This window comes from Argiope bruennichi, chromosome 10 (assembly GCF_947563725.1).
Source record: "Argiope bruennichi chromosome 10, qqArgBrue1.1, whole genome shotgun sequence".
In the NCBI taxonomy this organism is placed as follows: domain Eukaryota; kingdom Metazoa; phylum Arthropoda; class Arachnida; order Araneae; family Araneidae; genus Argiope; species Argiope bruennichi.
In genome coordinates, this window is record NC_079160.1 from 125,320,184 (window position 1) to 125,338,375 (window position 18,192).

General features: G+C 33.8%; 1 protein-coding gene across 2 annotated transcripts in view; it reads right to left on the minus strand.

The window, feature by feature from the left end:
- Nucleotides 1–18,192, minus strand: part of LOC129987849 (cAMP-dependent protein kinase regulatory subunit-like) — a 152,812-nt gene that overhangs the window by 78,077 nt on the left and 56,543 nt on the right. The window lies entirely within an intron of this gene.

An 18,192-nucleotide genomic window follows, 5' to 3' on the forward strand; every position in this document is an offset into this window, starting at 1 on the left:
AATTTTACAATAGCATGGGCAGCAATGAAAACGAAGCAATAGCCCAAGTTAGCACATACACCCCAAATATTAAAATTAAAACACCCCGTAACGTACAACTTCTCCAATAACAAAACTAAAACAAATGCTCAGAGTTCTCATGTCTCACTCCACCCACCTCACTAAGAAATGAATCTGACCCGCCCACCAGGAACAATATCCTAGCCACAGCAAAATACACATCAACTGCCAAATAACGACACTCTCTCGGGTATCACTACTCCACAGGCTGACTCCACCCCCTTCCTGAAGAACGGATGACCAGTGGATGCCACTGCTCGCTCCCGCTCCTACACCCTTGTTTCTGAAACCGGCAAAGATGTCTACCTATTTTCTCGTCAATAGGCTCAGAAGATCAGGGCAACTTACAACGCCAGGTCCTAAAAGCCCCATGATCATGGAGATAGCCTTGCTCCGTAAGGCGGGTGCTCCAAAAATTCTTCCATCTTCAGACGTGGCAGTGCTTGTGCAGACAGAATGGCGCTCACATTGTAAAATTCGACGATTAAGGAACAATGCGGCGTCATTCAATTTCTGACCGCGGAAGGTGTTACACCGACCGCTATTCATCGCCGGATGATCGCCGTATACGGGGAAGACTGTGTGTCAGGCAAGTCGGTGAGAAAATGAAGTGCCCGTTTTCATGCAGGTTGTGAGAGTTGGGCTAGGTTCGAGACCTGATCCGAGACCAGGCTAGGCAAACACATTCATCACGGCCGATCTCATCGACAAGGTGGACGACCTAGTGAGAAGTGATCGACATGTCACATTGCGAATGTTGGAGGTAGATGTCAGCGTTGGAACAGTGTGGACAATTGTTCACGACAGGTTGCTTTATCGGAAGGTGTGCGCGCAGTGGGTTCCGAAGCAACTGACCGACCAGCACAAACAACTACGTATGAGCCAGCATTTCAATATCTGTTTCGGTATCATGAAGACCCCGCTTTTCTGGAGTGGATCGTCACAGGTGATGAGAGCTGTGCCCTCACTACGAGCCAGAGACAAAGCGGGACAGCATGCAGTGGAAGCATACGTTGTCACTCCCCCTAAAAAGTTCAAAGCCGTGGCGTTAGAAGGCAAGGTGTTGCTCACCTTCTATTTCGACGTCCAAGGTCCGATACTTGTTGAATTCCTCGAGCACAGAAGAACCATTAACTCCGATGTGTACTGTGAGAACTCCGAAGACTACGCAGTTCATCAAAAACGAAAGACTGGGGCTACTCACGGAAGGCGTGGTTCTGTTCCATGATAACGAGCGTCCACACGTCTCCAGGGCCACCTACGCGGAATTGGCCACGTTCAAGTGGGAGCAGTTCAATCATACGCCCTACAGATCGGACATGTCGCGCTGCGATTTTCATGTGTTTGGTCCCCTGAAAAAACATCTGAAAGGGAAGCGCTTCAACTCGGACGGCGAATTGAAGGACGCTGTGAAGGATTTGGTCTGGTTACGGCCACAGAAATTCTGGGAGCAAGGAATCCTTCGGCTCTTTATTCAATGGGATCGTTGTGCTCAGGTCTATGGTGTATACTTTGAATAAAGTCTTCATTTATACCCACGGTGTCGTTTCGTACCTTTTCATTTGAACACCCCTTGTATTATCAATCAAATGAGAGATTATGGGATAACTATTTTTGGTTTCTGATCATAGTAATAAACTGATTTGAAGGGAATGTATTTGAAATGAAAAGAAATTACTATTTATTGCCTTAAAATTTATTTTAATGCTCGTTTTCCAATTTCTCCAAAGTACTAATTTTTTTACTATTTTTCAGTAAAAATATATTCTGTTTCACTGAATATCGCATATTAACTCTGATACCTATTAATACCTTCAATTTGGAGCAATTTATTAGCATTCAATCCCCAATTTTGCAGAAAAAAAATGAATCTTTATTAGAAAACGAAACGACTGAAGATAAGAAAACAAAATGTCTAAAATTTAAAATTCCACTTTAAAACGAATAAGAACTAATAAAGCGTTGTTGTTGTTACTTATGGCAATTGCCCTACACAAGCCCGCTGACGAAGTCAGCGATTTAAGTCGAGTTCGTGCAGTAGTTACTGAGGGTAAAGGCCCCTGAGCACCCGAGGCCAGAAGTCTGACTTCTAGCTTGCAGAATCCCTTTTTACAAGAAGGCTCATTCAACATCTCACAGATAGAACATAGGGTAAAGAACAACCATGCCCGAAATAGGACTCGAATCCGGGATGCCTAGATCACGAGGAAGACTCTCTACTCCTAAGCCAGGAGGCCGTGAGCTCCATCTATTTCTCAGACTTACGAATAAAAAATCTTCTTTTTGCCCCTTACCATTAGAGTATTCAAGATAAGTTACAAGATAATCTCCACAACTTCCTTTTCTTATAAAAAAGAATAAAAATCTTAATCTTCGCATTCTTTCCTCAGCATCGCGTTTTTATCATCCTCGACACCATTTTTCTAGTTTTCTTTTTTAAACGACACGAGACAACGTCAAATTATTCTTCAACTGACTTTCACTCGTCAAAAAGTAGTATGTATGTAAACACATGTTTTTGAGCAGTCCCGTGGCCAAGGATAGAGAAGACACCGTGAATTTTTAAACTTCGCTTTAATCCATCCCTTGAGGCACAATTTATGTACAAGCAGGAAGCGACGAGGTACATCAATCTATATCACAAAACAAGAGCGTAAAGAGAAAAGAAACACAAAAATATTTTCCCCGAAGAATATGCACAATGAGATTTTGATAGGGATTTCTTTACGCTTGTCGATTTAGGTAAGGGAATGATAGGTATCGTTTAAAAGAATTTGTTTAGATCGACAGATTTTGATCCCTTCACTCGAAGCGCGAGAACCGCTGATTTAAGCATTTTTACAGAGTTCCTGTAGCATTCATTAAATAAAAAAAGGTAGAATTGGACCAGGAAATAAAAGAACATCTTAGAATTAACTTGATATGGGCTAAATTAAGATAAAAATTAGGAAATTAATTACGATTTTAATTAGATTTTAAAATATCATGACATGTATATGGTACAGTCAATGTGAGTAATCGGTTATTATTAATACTAAGCGGTCATTATTATTAATAACCAAACCAGTTAGTATTAATAACGATCGGTTACTTACATTGACCGTACCATATATATATACTAGCCGCCTTTGGCGACCAGCCGGTTAGCCAATCTTAATGTTCGTTAAAATTTTAATAATTAAATATTTTATGCAATTCCTACTTTAATAGCTTCTTCATCAAAATATTTTAAAACTTCAAATTTTGATAGCCATATAATTCTCTCATAATATTATAAACGCCTTCAGTCATAACGTAATATGTATCTCTCTAATTTTCTGTTAGTTCCCGTAGAATTTATACTATAAATGAAAGTGGAAAGGATTAATCTGCAATGAATATAATAATATTTTTTACTGAAACAAAGTATTATTTTTGTAATATGATTACTGAAAACAGTCACTGAGCGTTTAAACTTTATGGGCACTAAAGAATATCTTTCTTAATTTATGTAATATTTCAAGAATTTGTCAACAAAATTTTCTCAGATTCATCATGAACAGATCGATTCATTAACAATGCTTAATTTTAAACGCATCAAACACTAAGAAAATAAAACGAATCGTTTAAAATAATCGGCCGAAAGCAGGTTTAAAAAAACTACTTAAAAAATGATGTACTTAAAACTATAAGCATATACAAAAAATATATAACTAACATAAATACAATTTAATTGCAAAAGCATGCAACTAACCTAAAAATAATTTAAATCAAGAATCATCCGTTGATAATATTGTCAACAATCAGAACACAATGCGCATGCGTGAATTTTCAACGCCAGTTACGTTAATGCAAATGCGTGAGTTTTTCTACGCCAGTTGGGGTAGCGCTATGCAGATTAGAAATTTTTAATTTCCTTTATTCTGTTTATTTTAATTCAAAAGTACTTAAGAATGAATCTGAAAGATCGATTCATTAACAATGTTTAATTTTAAATGCATCAAACATTAAGAAAATAAATAGAATCGTTTCAAATAATTAGCCGAAAAATCTTAAACCTAGCCTCATGAATGTTGGGGGAAAAAAACTGAACCCTTACTCATTTGGCGGTGGGGAAAATGAAAATATTTTTTTTGGCGGGAAAGTTAGTTTTTAATTAATAATTAAAATTCTAATTAAAAATTCCAAAAAAGGGTTATCCTTTCTTTTAAGTTAGATCAAACTGCACACGGTGTGCAAATTTGATTAAAATCGGTTAAGTAGTTTAGGAGTCCATCGTGGACAAACAACGTGACACGTAATTTATATATATTAAGATATATATAAATCATACTTTAAATTCTTTAAAATTGTTGCTTAGAGTATAAATAGAATAATGAACATTATTGATGTTAAGCGACGCTACCATGTTTTCATATTTCCTATCAAAAAACTAATTATTCCAAATATCAGAAAAAATACAAGTTTTAATTACATTCAAAACCTGTTCCCAGGTTCTCCACGAGCGAATCGGGAACACTGTCCAGTTCCGAAGAGAAATATCCAAAAATTGAAATTGAATTTTACTTGCAACCATTTCACTCTACAAACGCAAGAAATACCTTGCAAATAAAGAATCGACTTACGGGATGAATAATGACAGCAAGAAAAATTTTGGGTTATTTCTTTGAATAGGGTTGAAACTAAAGTAAATTTTAGCAAATAACACTGAAGAAAGCGGGGAAAGGTTTTTCGTCTTCCTTTAAAGGATCTTAAGAAATGCAAGCTTCGGACTTTACTGATGAGCATTGCAGTCATTATTCCGAAATAACTTTCCTGGCCTTATCATTACTATATTTACAAACATCTATGATGGGCTGATGAAAAGGTAGAATGGATGATAGTTTTTTATGAAATTTTGAGGCTTTGTAAAGTATGTTTCTAATGAAGTTCAATATTCAAGTTCATTTTTTGCATTAATATGCAGTTATAAATCAGGGAGAAAAGTTCCCCGTCTTAAATGAAATCAATTTCATTTCTAACGCCGCTTTTCTCAATCCTAAATGATTTCGCCATTTTAATATATACTTTTCCAGCAGTCTATTTATTGGCTCCAACAACATAAACATTATATAAAGCATTTTTCTTGTAGAAAATATTTGCCTGTAGCTAATATCTTAGATATTAAGCCATGACCAAAAAGGATATTTTGCGTATATAATAAACTAGCAGTACCCGCACAGCGTTGCCCGTTCTAAGATAAAAAAATTAGCTTTAGCCTTAAGTTTAGCCTCCACCTGATATGACATGGGAATGTCATGCGGGATCAAAAAGATATTTAGAAATCATCATAAATAACTACAAAACAATTTTTTATAGCACATATTCAAAAATATTTAGGGCTAAGCTTTGATATACAGTCATTTTGCGCCTTGCGAGGTTGGCAATTTTTAGGTGGCGCTTTTGCTACCGTTACTATATTGCTGCCGTTCTTTCCACATTCGGCCATTTCGCTAAAATGTGGCGATAAATTATTTTTTCGTGAAAATGACTGTATAAATGAAGGTTTGATTGCTTCAAGTTATGAATGTCCGAAATGTGGGAAGCAAATGAATTTGACCAAGCAACCCAAGCTGAATGATGGGTATGAATGGAAGTGTAGGTCTCAATCTAAAGTGAATCCGCATGATTGCTCTCGTAGTGTAAGGAAGGGTTCTTGGTTTGCTGGAAGTCATCTGAGTATACGTGATATTTTGAAATTAACGAATAAAGGGTTAGGACAGTTTATGCAAAAGCACAATATGGCTGAATTGGATTTGACGGATAAAACTGTGACTGATCGGTGTAGCTTTTGTCGAGAGGTTTGTCAGACTGTATTGATTGAAGAGAGTACTGTGATAGGAGGTGTGGGTTCGACTGTTGAAATAGATGAGAGCAAATTTGGAAAAATGAAGTATGGAAGAGGAAGGTATGTGAAGGGTGAATGGGTGTTTGGTGGGATTGAAAGAGGTTCGAAAAAATGTTTTTTTTAAAGTGGTTCCTAACAGGACATCTGAGGAACTTGTTAGTGTGCTGAAGGAATGGGTGTTGCCTGGCACGGAAATCATATCCGATTGTTGGAAAGCCTATGATTGTTTAAAAGACGAGGGCTTTACACATCTTCAAGTCCAGCAAAATCTACATTTTAAAGATCCCGAAACAGGTGCCCACACAAATACCATCGAAGGAACGTGGTCGGCGATCAAAAGGGCCTTGAGGAATACTCCTCATGATTTGTACTTGTTTGAATATGTGTGGAGGAAAACCCTCGGTCACTCGGTGGGACCTGACGCTTTTGAGGCTTTCAAGAATGATATCATAAAAGTTTACACCCCTTGGGAGAGAGATCATGCCAACGACGCCGACAATAGATCAAGCGCCTCGTCGGCAAATTAGATCGGGCAACTGACCAGTAAATGGGTGGAGAGAATTTGTTGAATGAATGCGTGTAATGAATGTGTGGAATGAATGTGTGGAGTGAATATGTGGAATGAATGTGTGGAGTGAATGTGTTGAGTGAATATGTGGAATGATTGTGTGGAGTGAATGTGTTGAGTGAATGGGCTGCTCACATCCATCAAACGAATGTGAATGGGTAAGTGAAAATTTTCTGTATTAAAATAGTATTTTTGCAGTATTTTAAAACGCGTTAAAAATTAAAAAAACGGGGGGTTCAGGGGGGCACAGCCCCCCCTGAGAAGAAAAAAGAATGCTTAAAAAACTGTATTAAAAATAACAATGTGTTATTAAGCATTTTTGCTTGTATCTAATTTCCCTAAAATCTATTATTTTAAATGTTCTTTTTCAATTTTAAACATTATTATGCATTATTTTAAATTTTAAGCTTTTAATACTGGTATTTCGTTTTTCAAAATTGGCTTCGCAAAAATCACGGTCTTGTGGTCACGTGCTTCACGGTGACCGCACGGCGCAAGACCGTTGTTGGCGAGTAGGTGATTTTTTGAAAAATGCGCCAAGCAGGGGGTTAAACTCCGGTCGTACCTGAGATTTGAATCGCTGTTTAAAATCAGACGTAAACAAAGAATTGTATCGCATATGAATACCACAGCTCTTGCTATTTGCACATGCGAAGTTTGTGGTTTCCGCTCACGCGCGGATAAGTGCAAAGCACGGATCCTGCTGCTTTACGCATGCGCGAATTGTAGTAGGAAAATAATTAAAATCGCAATTATGAAATTTCTTTTTTTATTTTGATATGACTTAAACATGGTAAAACCATCCTCAATAAATGCTCAACAAAATGTTACAAATATCTCCAAAATGAGTTAGGTATTTCACGAGTTCTTTGGGTTTCAACATACAGACGCTTTTAGGAGACTTCATTTTATACTATGTATAGATAAATATTATTTTTTCAAAAAATTGCTTTCTTAAAATTTATCATCTGCATTTTTAATTGAGTTATTTTTCTAATGATACATAGTTTTAAATTATATTTCTTCAATAAAAAGTGATGCTCTTGTCATTCAATTCTAGAAGCACACATTTCCCCCAAAGTTTTATAAAATCTTGGCCACATCTATGTAACCAGAAGCTCCACAAGATGGAAACGCCTTTTGAATCTCTTTTCTTCCTTTTCGTTATTTTCGGGAGGGGGGGGGGGAGGTCAGTTATTTCAGAAGTTGTAATTTCAGTTTCAACAAAAATCCGTTTTGCGTCATTGTCATAAATGACATGGGTCAAAAAACAAAATGGAGCACAGAAGTCTTCCTCACATAAGTATTAGCGCTCAATTTATCAGCAGAAAGTGGCTTTATTCCATTGACCTCGATTCCGGACGTTCATCGCAGAATTTTATTGCGTGGAAGAAGATTTGATTTTTTCGTCACGCGAATATCCGAGAACTGGACAGTGTCCTGCCGGATGGGAAGACAGCAGCTGGCCTGCTTGTGATTATGTTTGAAGGGCGGGAACACAAACTTTGTCATGTTATGGACAAAACGTCGGCTTTGAAGGGAACTGTCAATCAAGAAGTGAATAAATTATGATTATTTGAAGAATTTTGCCTTTGAACTATTCCTAATAGCACAGATATATTCTACAGTATTGTACGATATTAAACAATATTTGCAACATTATTGAATATTAAATGATATAATATAATATCGCACAATATTGTGAAAGAGAATGTGCGGTAGGGGATATTCAACCCTCTTGCTAAAAAGTTATTCCCTTCCGTGTTTTATTTTTACCGAACCCGATTTTTAATAGAATTCCGTATTGTAAGAAAACCCTCCCCATTCTTGCACTCTATCACTTGGAAATAGCCTTGTTTCTATGGGTTTGAAAGGAAACCATCTAATTAGAAGGCCATACTACTGATCACTTCACATTACATCATTGAAGGAGGATGGGGGTGGGGCCTTACAATTTTATTTGCTGTTTTAAGAGGAGAAAATAATTAAGAATTCTTTATGATGGATAATAAAACAAATGTTATTTATTACTTACTCCTATACGAAGGAAAAGTATTGTAATCGTCGAAATATCCGATCTCGAGATTGTTACATATCCTTCAGTTTTAGAACTTTCGAAATCTTTAAAAAATATCTGTCTATTAGCATGTATGATTACTTACACACACACACACACACACACACACACACACACACACGCACCTATCTAAGCAGATGAAATTTGGTATGTGGTTTTTTTCCCCTTCAAAATAATATATCTGGAAATGCTGTCCTGTAAGCATTCTGCAATGACTCTCATGCAATAATCAGGATGCATGCAGACCGTGAAATGACATGATACTCAGAATTGCGTCTCATTTTGGTTTAGTTATATTAATGTCCCGTTTATTTAAAGCAACTCCATGGCTATTTTGGGACGGACCTCGTCATTTTCAACCGTGAACCCTGACACCTGAGCTGGCCACGGCATTACACTGTCTACTGTAGAATAGTTCTGCCAGTAAAGCTCACTGAGGTAAGGTAGGGCCCATATTAAGAACACATCAATAGTCAATCACTAAATGTAAACAAGCCATTTGCTCTTCTCTTTTTACAAGGAATGCCTGTCACTGCTCTCATGCACGTACTAGGAATTTTACAAAATTCATCTCGATATACAAATTTCCTCGTCCGTACGTGACAGCATCGCCAATATTTCTCCTATCGGCAACTTTTAGTTCTATTTTTTTCTGCGGAATGATCTTTCCACAGCCTGCGTATGAAATGTGGTTTCATTTCGTCCATTCGTTTTAGCTGCAGATGCCGCCAAACAGGGAGAGTTATTTTACGGCCACCCTGCAGAAATAAGACGACTAGGAAAATACTGAAGCTTTCTCCTACAGTAGAATTCATATTGCATCAATTCTTTTTTTGAAGATAATTGTTATTATTTAAGGAGCACAATATGAAAGGTGTGGCGTATGTCCTGTAAGCATTATGAAAATAATTCATTACTGCTACTGTCATGTGGCCCAAAACCCACGCCATTTAATTACACTATAAGCTGTGACACTATGTCCATTTCTTATCTTCCTAAAAGCACACTGGATTCGGGATACATACGCATCACGTGATCTGGTACGTCGACTCCATTTATATAACGATGCCTCTAACCATTCTTCAAAGGACGGGAAATATTTTATCTAAAGTATATTCTGGAATTTAAGATTATTATCGTTTTAAAAATTAAAAATTCTCCAATGTGCATTAAATATATTGACTGTGTTCAAATATTTTCCAGTTGTTGTGGCCGGAAATTTTCAAAAATGGAGAATTCAAAATGGAAATGAAAATTCTGCTGTCATCTGAAAATAATTCAAAATAGCCCTCTCAACTAGGGATTGCAATACCGGTATACCGGGATACCGAATACCGGTATTTTGAGCCATTTGTGCAATTTTGTAATACCGGTATTTACAAGTTTAAATACCGGTTTTTCGGTATTTACTAGCAATTTTTAAAATTGTCTCCACTATATGTTCAGGGATCGCGAACATAGCAAAATAGTATGCGTTTTTGTTTTTATGTCTGCATAACGGACGAAATTAATTAGCTAATTAACGGCCTAATTAATTGCTTAAATTTAAATTAGCGAAACATTTATTATCCCTGAAAGAAAATATTGCATCCTTAACGACTGATGGAGCAACAATTATGAAAAAATTTGGAAAGTTGATTGGTGCAAGTCAGCAGTTGTGCTATGCACATGGAATTCAATTAGGAGTAATAGATATATTATAGCAAAAAATAAAGAACAGAAGATTCCAAATACTGTGGATATAGAAATTTTGGATTCCAACTTTGAAAAGAGTAAGAGTGAGAGTGATATTGACAGTGAAGATAATGACAATGTAATTGTCGAAGAAGATATTGCTAATGAGGGTGAAATATTAACCTATCAAGAATTGTTTCCTGTAATTTATAAAGTTCGAAAAATTATTAAAATATTTAAACGTTCCCCTATAAAAAGGATATATTACTAAAATATATACTAACTGAAAATAAAACAGAATATATGTTAATATTAGATTTTAAAACACATTGGAATAGTTTACTCCTAATGATGGAACGATTTTTGAAACTGAGAAGTCCAATCCAAAAAGCAATAATCGACTTAAACCTGTAAATTAATTTTTCAGATAGTGAATTCGACTTAATATCCGGAACTATATCAGCTCTACTTCCAATAAAACTGACTACTGAGGCATTATGTCGGAGAGATTTTAATTTATTAACAGCTAATGCAACAATAAATTTCATGTTGCAGTCACTGAAAGAACAGCACACATCACTATCTGAAGAATTATATATTAAATTGAAAAATCGCACAGAAGAAAGGCATACCGAAATAGAAAATGTCTTGCGGTATTTACATAATTATAATGATTTTAAAAAATGAAAATGAAAAAGAAAAGAAAATAACCAATTCAAATCTGATTAAGTTTATAGTAAATTTTCTTAAAATTTTTTACCCACAACTCTATCCACATTCAGAAGAATTCGGTTCAATTATCGAAGATTATGATGTCACTACTGTCGATAGTGAAAGGGAATTGTCTCTTGCACAAAAATTAGCGATAAATAAAAAAATTTCAACTAAACAAAATACAATACAGAAATTAGCTCTATCCAAAACCATCCGACGAGAAATCGATTTATTTGAAGATGAGGGATTTAGAGGTAAATACTTGGAAAAATTATATTGCGCATTGCTAACAGTACCACCAACTAGCGTAGATGCCGAAAGAGCGCTTCGATAGCTGGTAGTTTTTATACAAAATTACTTTTCAGGCTTAATGACAGTACAATTGATACATTATGTTTTTTAAGATCACATTTCAAAAATTTGTATTAGTACCACAGACTGAATAGTGATATTTGCAATTTTTTGTGATTTAAATAAATAAGATGCTCCTTTACTTTGTGATTATATACTGTTATAATTTATAAGTTACAAATTATTTTTTGTGATATTTACACTCTAACAAAACTGGCAAATAAAACAAAGAAACATTTGTGTTTTCTTTCTTTTTCTAAAATTTCTAATACCGGTATTAAAACCGGTATCCCGGTATTAAGATTTAAAAAATACCGAATACCGGTATTGAACTTTTGGTCCGGTATTGCAATCCCTACTCTCAACTCTAAAGCATTCGTGCAGATAAAAAAAAAAGGGAGGGTGTAGCTTTGTTTAGTTATATTAACGACCCGTTTTAATGTAACACTAGGACTATTTTGGAACGGACCTCGTACTTTTGAACCGAGGTTAGATGACGAAGACGACACCTGAGCTAGCACTCCCTCTCCAAACTTCCACGCCACACCAGCGGGAGGACGTTTGGCCCAGACGTATTTAACGTGCACCCGACCCGTTTACACGACGATTCTTCGGTGGAATCAGGTGTCGAACCTAAACAGTCGATTCCGAAGCCGAGATCTTATCAGCCTTTCACCGCGCCTGGAGGAGGTGGGGTGGTTATCTGATAGTACTAAATTGACTACCTAAGTAGAAATCCATTACTATTTGCTGATACCAGAAACCTTCAGTTCTTTTGAAATTCTTTCCTGTTAAATGTTATAAAATGTAAATTTATGGAGTTTGAAAAAAAAAAAAATGTTGGAAACTTAAAGTTGCAAATTTTCAGAAAATTTCTAATTTAAATAGAAAGTCTAATTGTTTTACTTGATTTTATTTAATATTCTTTTATAATTTCTTTATAAAATTATTAAAATGCAAAAAATTAATTTATTTATCAATGAACCCTAGATAACTAAAATCGGTATTACTCTGTAATTAATCGTTCAACGTGTACTACGAGTTCAAAACAACTCTATTTTAATATTTCTGTTATTTATGTAAAACAAATAAGCGTAACTTAAGAGAAATATCATAATATTTCAATTACAATATTTGCCTTTGTACTTTTAGCAGATTTTAAAATTGTGTTGTCCACAAATAGTTCACAATACTTTACCTTTCTGCATTTCCTAGAAACCAACTAACAAAAAACATTACGTTGGCATAATCTTTTCTTGAATCCATTTTTCATTTAAAAAAAAAAGGGGGGAGGTGTGTAGTAGTAAAATGTAAAAATATTCGCAGTGGCCTACTGAGGAATTCACTTCTGCTCGTTAACATTAAACGTGCGACCCCTTGATAACGATCGCAATCAATCCCGAAAAGCAACAAGTGCACAGCTGCACTTAATTACCTTCGGCTAACCCACTTCACTAGCTACGAGGATACTGTTAAGTAAGGAAACGTGATCGTTAAGAGAGCATCTCGAATCGGCAGGGGTCGGGAGCCTATTAGAAGAAAGTTTGGTTATCAAAGGTTGAAATATATTTCTACTTATCTGTGCGTCAGCGAAATATCAAAATTTGCAATCATTTCGCGTCTTACGTTGTATGGACTCTGCTCACCGCCAGTGGACGAATGCTGAGTGAGTGGTCTCCTTAAAACTTCCTCGCACACTCTCTGATAAAGGGGAATTTATATCTAAGTTGAAACCAAACTTTGTGAGATCTATAGTTGCAATCACAACATCATGCAGCACATCTGATATATTTAAGTCATTACGTTTTGGAGTTATCGCGTTTACATGTCTCTGGAAGTACAGATAGACAGACCCCCCATCTCTTGTTGCAGTTGGTTCAAAATTTGACAGGTGTCTATAATACAGATGTTAAATCTATATACCAAATTTTATTCATTTCATTCTCGTCGTTTTGTAAATAACAGGTTAACTTATATTCGAACAACCAGTCAGACAGACTTCCTCAGAACAGATTTTACTCAAAATTCGATAGAAATCTGCAAATGCGGTATAAAGATAATATACCAAATTTTATCTATTTAACTCAAACCATTTTTGAGTTATCTTTATTAGAGACTGACAGACAGATATTTCCCAAAAATGTGTTTTTTCAACTCAGATAAGTCTAAAACGCGGAAAGTCGTCAAAAACTCGAGTTCCAATTTTTTGGCGATTATAATACTTTCTCTACACTTTGCATATGAGAAATTTTAAAAAAAAAATCTTGTTTTTTCCGCAGTATTCAATACGCGTATTCTAAGTAAATTACATTTTAATTTTCCCAATCACCGGTTACAAAAAAAAAAAAAAAAAAAAAAAAAAAAAAAACATTCCTGAAAAAGAGAGTTTCCATGGTAACTGCGTGAGAGCTCATGAACTTCATTTTTATGCTTTTAATATATATCTAAAAAGATTTTGTTGAAAATTTCCAAGAAAGAGAGTTTGAAGGTTAAGAATAATCGTAAAATAGATCAGATATAAGTTATTGTTTCTGTATTAAATAAAATCGTTCAAAATAAATCGTTTGATTTCAGTTCGGACAGTCTAATCCGGGTCAAAGGGATTCGAATGGAGAATTCAAACTGGGGATTTCGGGAATCAGTTCGAAAGTCTACAAGATTGTAATGCGGATTTAATTTTCTAAAATATTTTTTAAATAATACTAATGGTTGTTAAATCTAATAGTGTTAAATTTACGAGTAACGATTAGTGTCAGGAATATTATTCGCAAAAAATGAGTTCCATTTAATGAACTTGAAAATGATGAATTATGAAACAAAATTGTTGTACTGAATCCCTTGTAAAAACTTATCCTGTTTTATGGATGATTTAATTTATCCGGGAACTACTATACGCTACAACATGGAAGAAATTAAAATAACAGCTTTACATTTTATGTATACTCTTACCATAAGCCTAAAATGATAAATAAAAGAATATTCTTATTTGCCTCGGCTTTCAAGAAATGCTTCTTGAAAGAAGCATGTAAAAATTAGTTCTTACAGAAGCATGTAAAATTAATTAAAAAAAAATTTCTCTTCAGAGATGACGTTTTTTTAGAAAGTGTTCTCTTCAAAGATTAATTTTTTTTAAAGTGTTCTATTCGATTTTTACGCGGTCATACGTAACAAGTGGATTATGACATAGGGTAACATAATTAACATTCTCGATTTGCATCAATAAAAAACTTTCAAAAAGTATTTTTTTCCAAAATTTGTTCTTCCGTTTTATTCTTGATATCATTAAGTTTGGCTTTTATAGATGATAACTTAACCATTATATATATATGTGTGTGTGTGTGTGTGTGTGTGTGTGTGTGTGTGTGTGTGTGTGCGTGCGTGAATGTGTGTGTGTAGTAATTTTTAATTAATCCAAGTTCTAAAAATAATTTCCTAATCAACTGATCTTCGTTCCCACTGTAGTTTTGATTCCTGAGTTATAATTTTTTCGCTCAGAGCCAAAATGCTGTTTCAGCAAATTCCTATCAAAAACTATATAAGTTTTGAATATTTTTTCGAGCTTACTGTTTCTTGCTTTTTGTTTTCTTGTTGGTCCTCTGTGCTACATTTATCATGGCTTTACTAAAGAATCTTGGCAGAACATAAATGATCACTATTTTCTTGAAATTATGAAGAATACAAATGGTTAAAGAAGTCCACACACACACACAGAGAGAGAGAGAGAGAGAGAGAGAGTTTAGTTATATTAACATCCTTTTTTATATCAACACTAGAGATATTTTGGGACAGACCTCGTCATTTTGAACCGACGTCAGATTACGAGGATGACATCTGAGCTAGCACTCCTCTCTCCAATCTTCACAGAAAGAGAGAGAGAAATGAGGATAGTTAGACAGCCATGCTGTTTTGATATGTCATTTTACATTAAAATATTTATTAATTATAGTCACGATAACTTGCATGTTAATAAATATATCGAATTTTTTTTTATCAGACGGAGTGAGTATCTCCAAGTAAACAAAAGTAATATTTAAAATGGTACAAAATATTTATCTTGGACTTGAATGACAACAATAATTAAACATTGTATAATCCTCAGATTTCATTCAACACGATTGATAAAGTGCGAGTTAGAATAATTGTAGCAATAGACATTTTCGCATTATACCATAACATAGAAGATTGCACTTTTTTTTAGGAAAAGGTTTTTTTTCTTTCGGACAGTATACAAATTTTGTCACAAATAAATGATTTAGGTTTAAATTTTTACGTGGGCAGACAGAAACAAAAACAAAATTTCAAAAGTGACTCAACACTCAAACACTCAAAAACAAAATTCCAAAAGTCCATTCTGACTCAGGAAACTGAGACAATCAATCAGAATATCAAAACGGAATCTTTTGATAATTGCAGCATTTCTTTTGCACACAAGCCTCTTTTCTATATAAGAAAATAAACCCACTTGCCCCTTCAAAAGAAGTAAAAGTCAGGCAATATCGTGAGTGCATTTGTCAGAATTTTCATATCATAAATATCTCGAAAATATTTGGAAGCATTGATAACACGATAATAGAAAAAAAAAAACTTTAATCCAGCATTAAATTTTTCTCTGTACTTTCCATTGCTTCCCATATTTCGAAAATTAATTGCAGCTACGGCTAATAATCTGTCTCCATATTTTTCGATTTTAAATGTGATAATTCTAGACTGAAGCTTAAAAACAACAAGAAAATTTTGAATTTTAAAGCCTTTGATAACATTATCGTATTTCTTTTATAACAAAAGATAAACATTGTAAAAATAGTTTTTGATAGTTGGAAAATTGCCGTTTAAAACCATTTATTAAATCTAAAATCTGGAATGAAAGCTGCTAATTAATACTATTAAAAATTTAAAAATATAACCTATTGAAAACAAATCTCCATAAACTGTTTTAGGATTTGCCTTTGAGAAATGAATAAAAATAACAAGTTTTTCCTTTGAACATCATTTCAATAAAACCAGCAATACGAACGCCACATTTGTTATATTTCAATGATGAATGACAGTTATAAAAAAATTTGTAAACATATTCTTAACCCTTATGCAAGATTGGATATAACATGAAATGTTACCTCTAATCTTGCATAAAGATTAGAAGTACATCCTTGAATTAAATAGGATGAAATCAATTATGCTTATGAAGACAAAAAACAAGGACTTTTAAAGGATAGATAAGAGTGTAAATACTCCATATTCTTATAAAATTTTTACAGTTTGTCATTGTTAAAGTTTCTAATTTGTGTTTGTATTGCCAATTCTTTATTTGAACTTTTACTGCAAATTGCGAATAAATAATCAAAACTGTATCCCAATTGGAGATAAATGCATTTTTAAATAAAACGCGCAATAACTCATAGCTTATTAAAACTGTTCAATCACATCGATTTCAATCCTTAAATGTTAGGACGGCTGTCGTGAGAACCGTATCAATAAGTGCTTTCATTTGTCTGTTCATTTTCAACTTTTTCTTTTTAAATTGGAGAATTTATTTATTTCATTACGTTTATTTTTTCTATTAAAAAATTTCGTTTAAAAAACAAAAGGAAATAAGTCATATAATTGAACTGTAAATCATATCATTTGAATTAAAACTATAGAGAATCAAATAATCGGATTAAAAGAACAGAACTCGGATAACATTTTTAATCCGCTTGTAGAAATTCTTAATGGGTGAAAAATAACGAATTTACAAAAACTTTAAAGAAATGCGAGTTATTTTTAGTTGCTGCGAATTGAATAGAAAATGAACATTAGGATGAACATTATTTTGCTTTAAAGTGAATCTTTTTCTTGAATTCCTTTCATGAAATATCTTCAAAATGCTTTTTGTTAGTCATTTCATTCAATATTTTTAAGTATCTGAATGTTCGAATATAACCTTACGACTTTTCAACGTCGGTGCGGTTATTCATTTTATTGATAGTCATCTGATAAAATGTGTCCCCAGTATTTACTCTGGTTGTAATTGAGTGCACTATTTGTTGCGTTTATAAATAGAGCAAATCCTTTCTAAAATAATTTGAACTGTCCTTACGCATGTCCTTAAAATGACCAGATTATCAGAACAGCATTCAGGGAATTATTTAGATATTGAAAGGTCAAAACAAAAAGTGGGAAATTCGGAATGTCCTGATTAATACATAACTTTTAAGCGCTTGATTGTTTACATCAATGATAGCATGGGCATATATTAATTTTATATCTATTTTTAAAAAATTAATTTGATGTGGGATTATTTACTGAAACTAGATCTCTAGGATTATTATTTTAAAAAAAGAAAAAGGAAATTCTCCAGAAACTGATTTCTAAAAAAAATGACTAAAATGAATCTTTTTTTTTTTAAATGAATTATTTATTTTAAAGAAAAAGTTAAAAAACACTCCTCGTATATTTTAATCTAAATAGAGATAAATTTGAAATATTCTTCTAGTCTGGTGCGAAGATAAAAAATATGGAATGCCTCGGTTTATGCGTGATGTCTGATCATTTAATTGCAACACAAAATCCATTTAATATTTTTAATACAAGAGCGATGAGAAAATCTGAATTCATGTATTTGGCATCATAAAAAATTAACTTAAATTAAATTCGAAATTATTTAAATCGAAAATAGGTCTACAATTCACATATTTAAATAATTCGCTGCATATAAACACGGAATTTTAATATATTTTAAAATTATAATTTCCTGACTCAGCTACACCTTTGTAAGGCATAGCATTGCTTGCTCACTAACCATCAAGCCAAAAAGATGTTTCGTGCCGATAATCTTTTTTTTTTTTTTTTTTACTTTTGAAATCGAGGGGAAAAAAAAGACTGCTAAAGTTTTAGACAATTTTT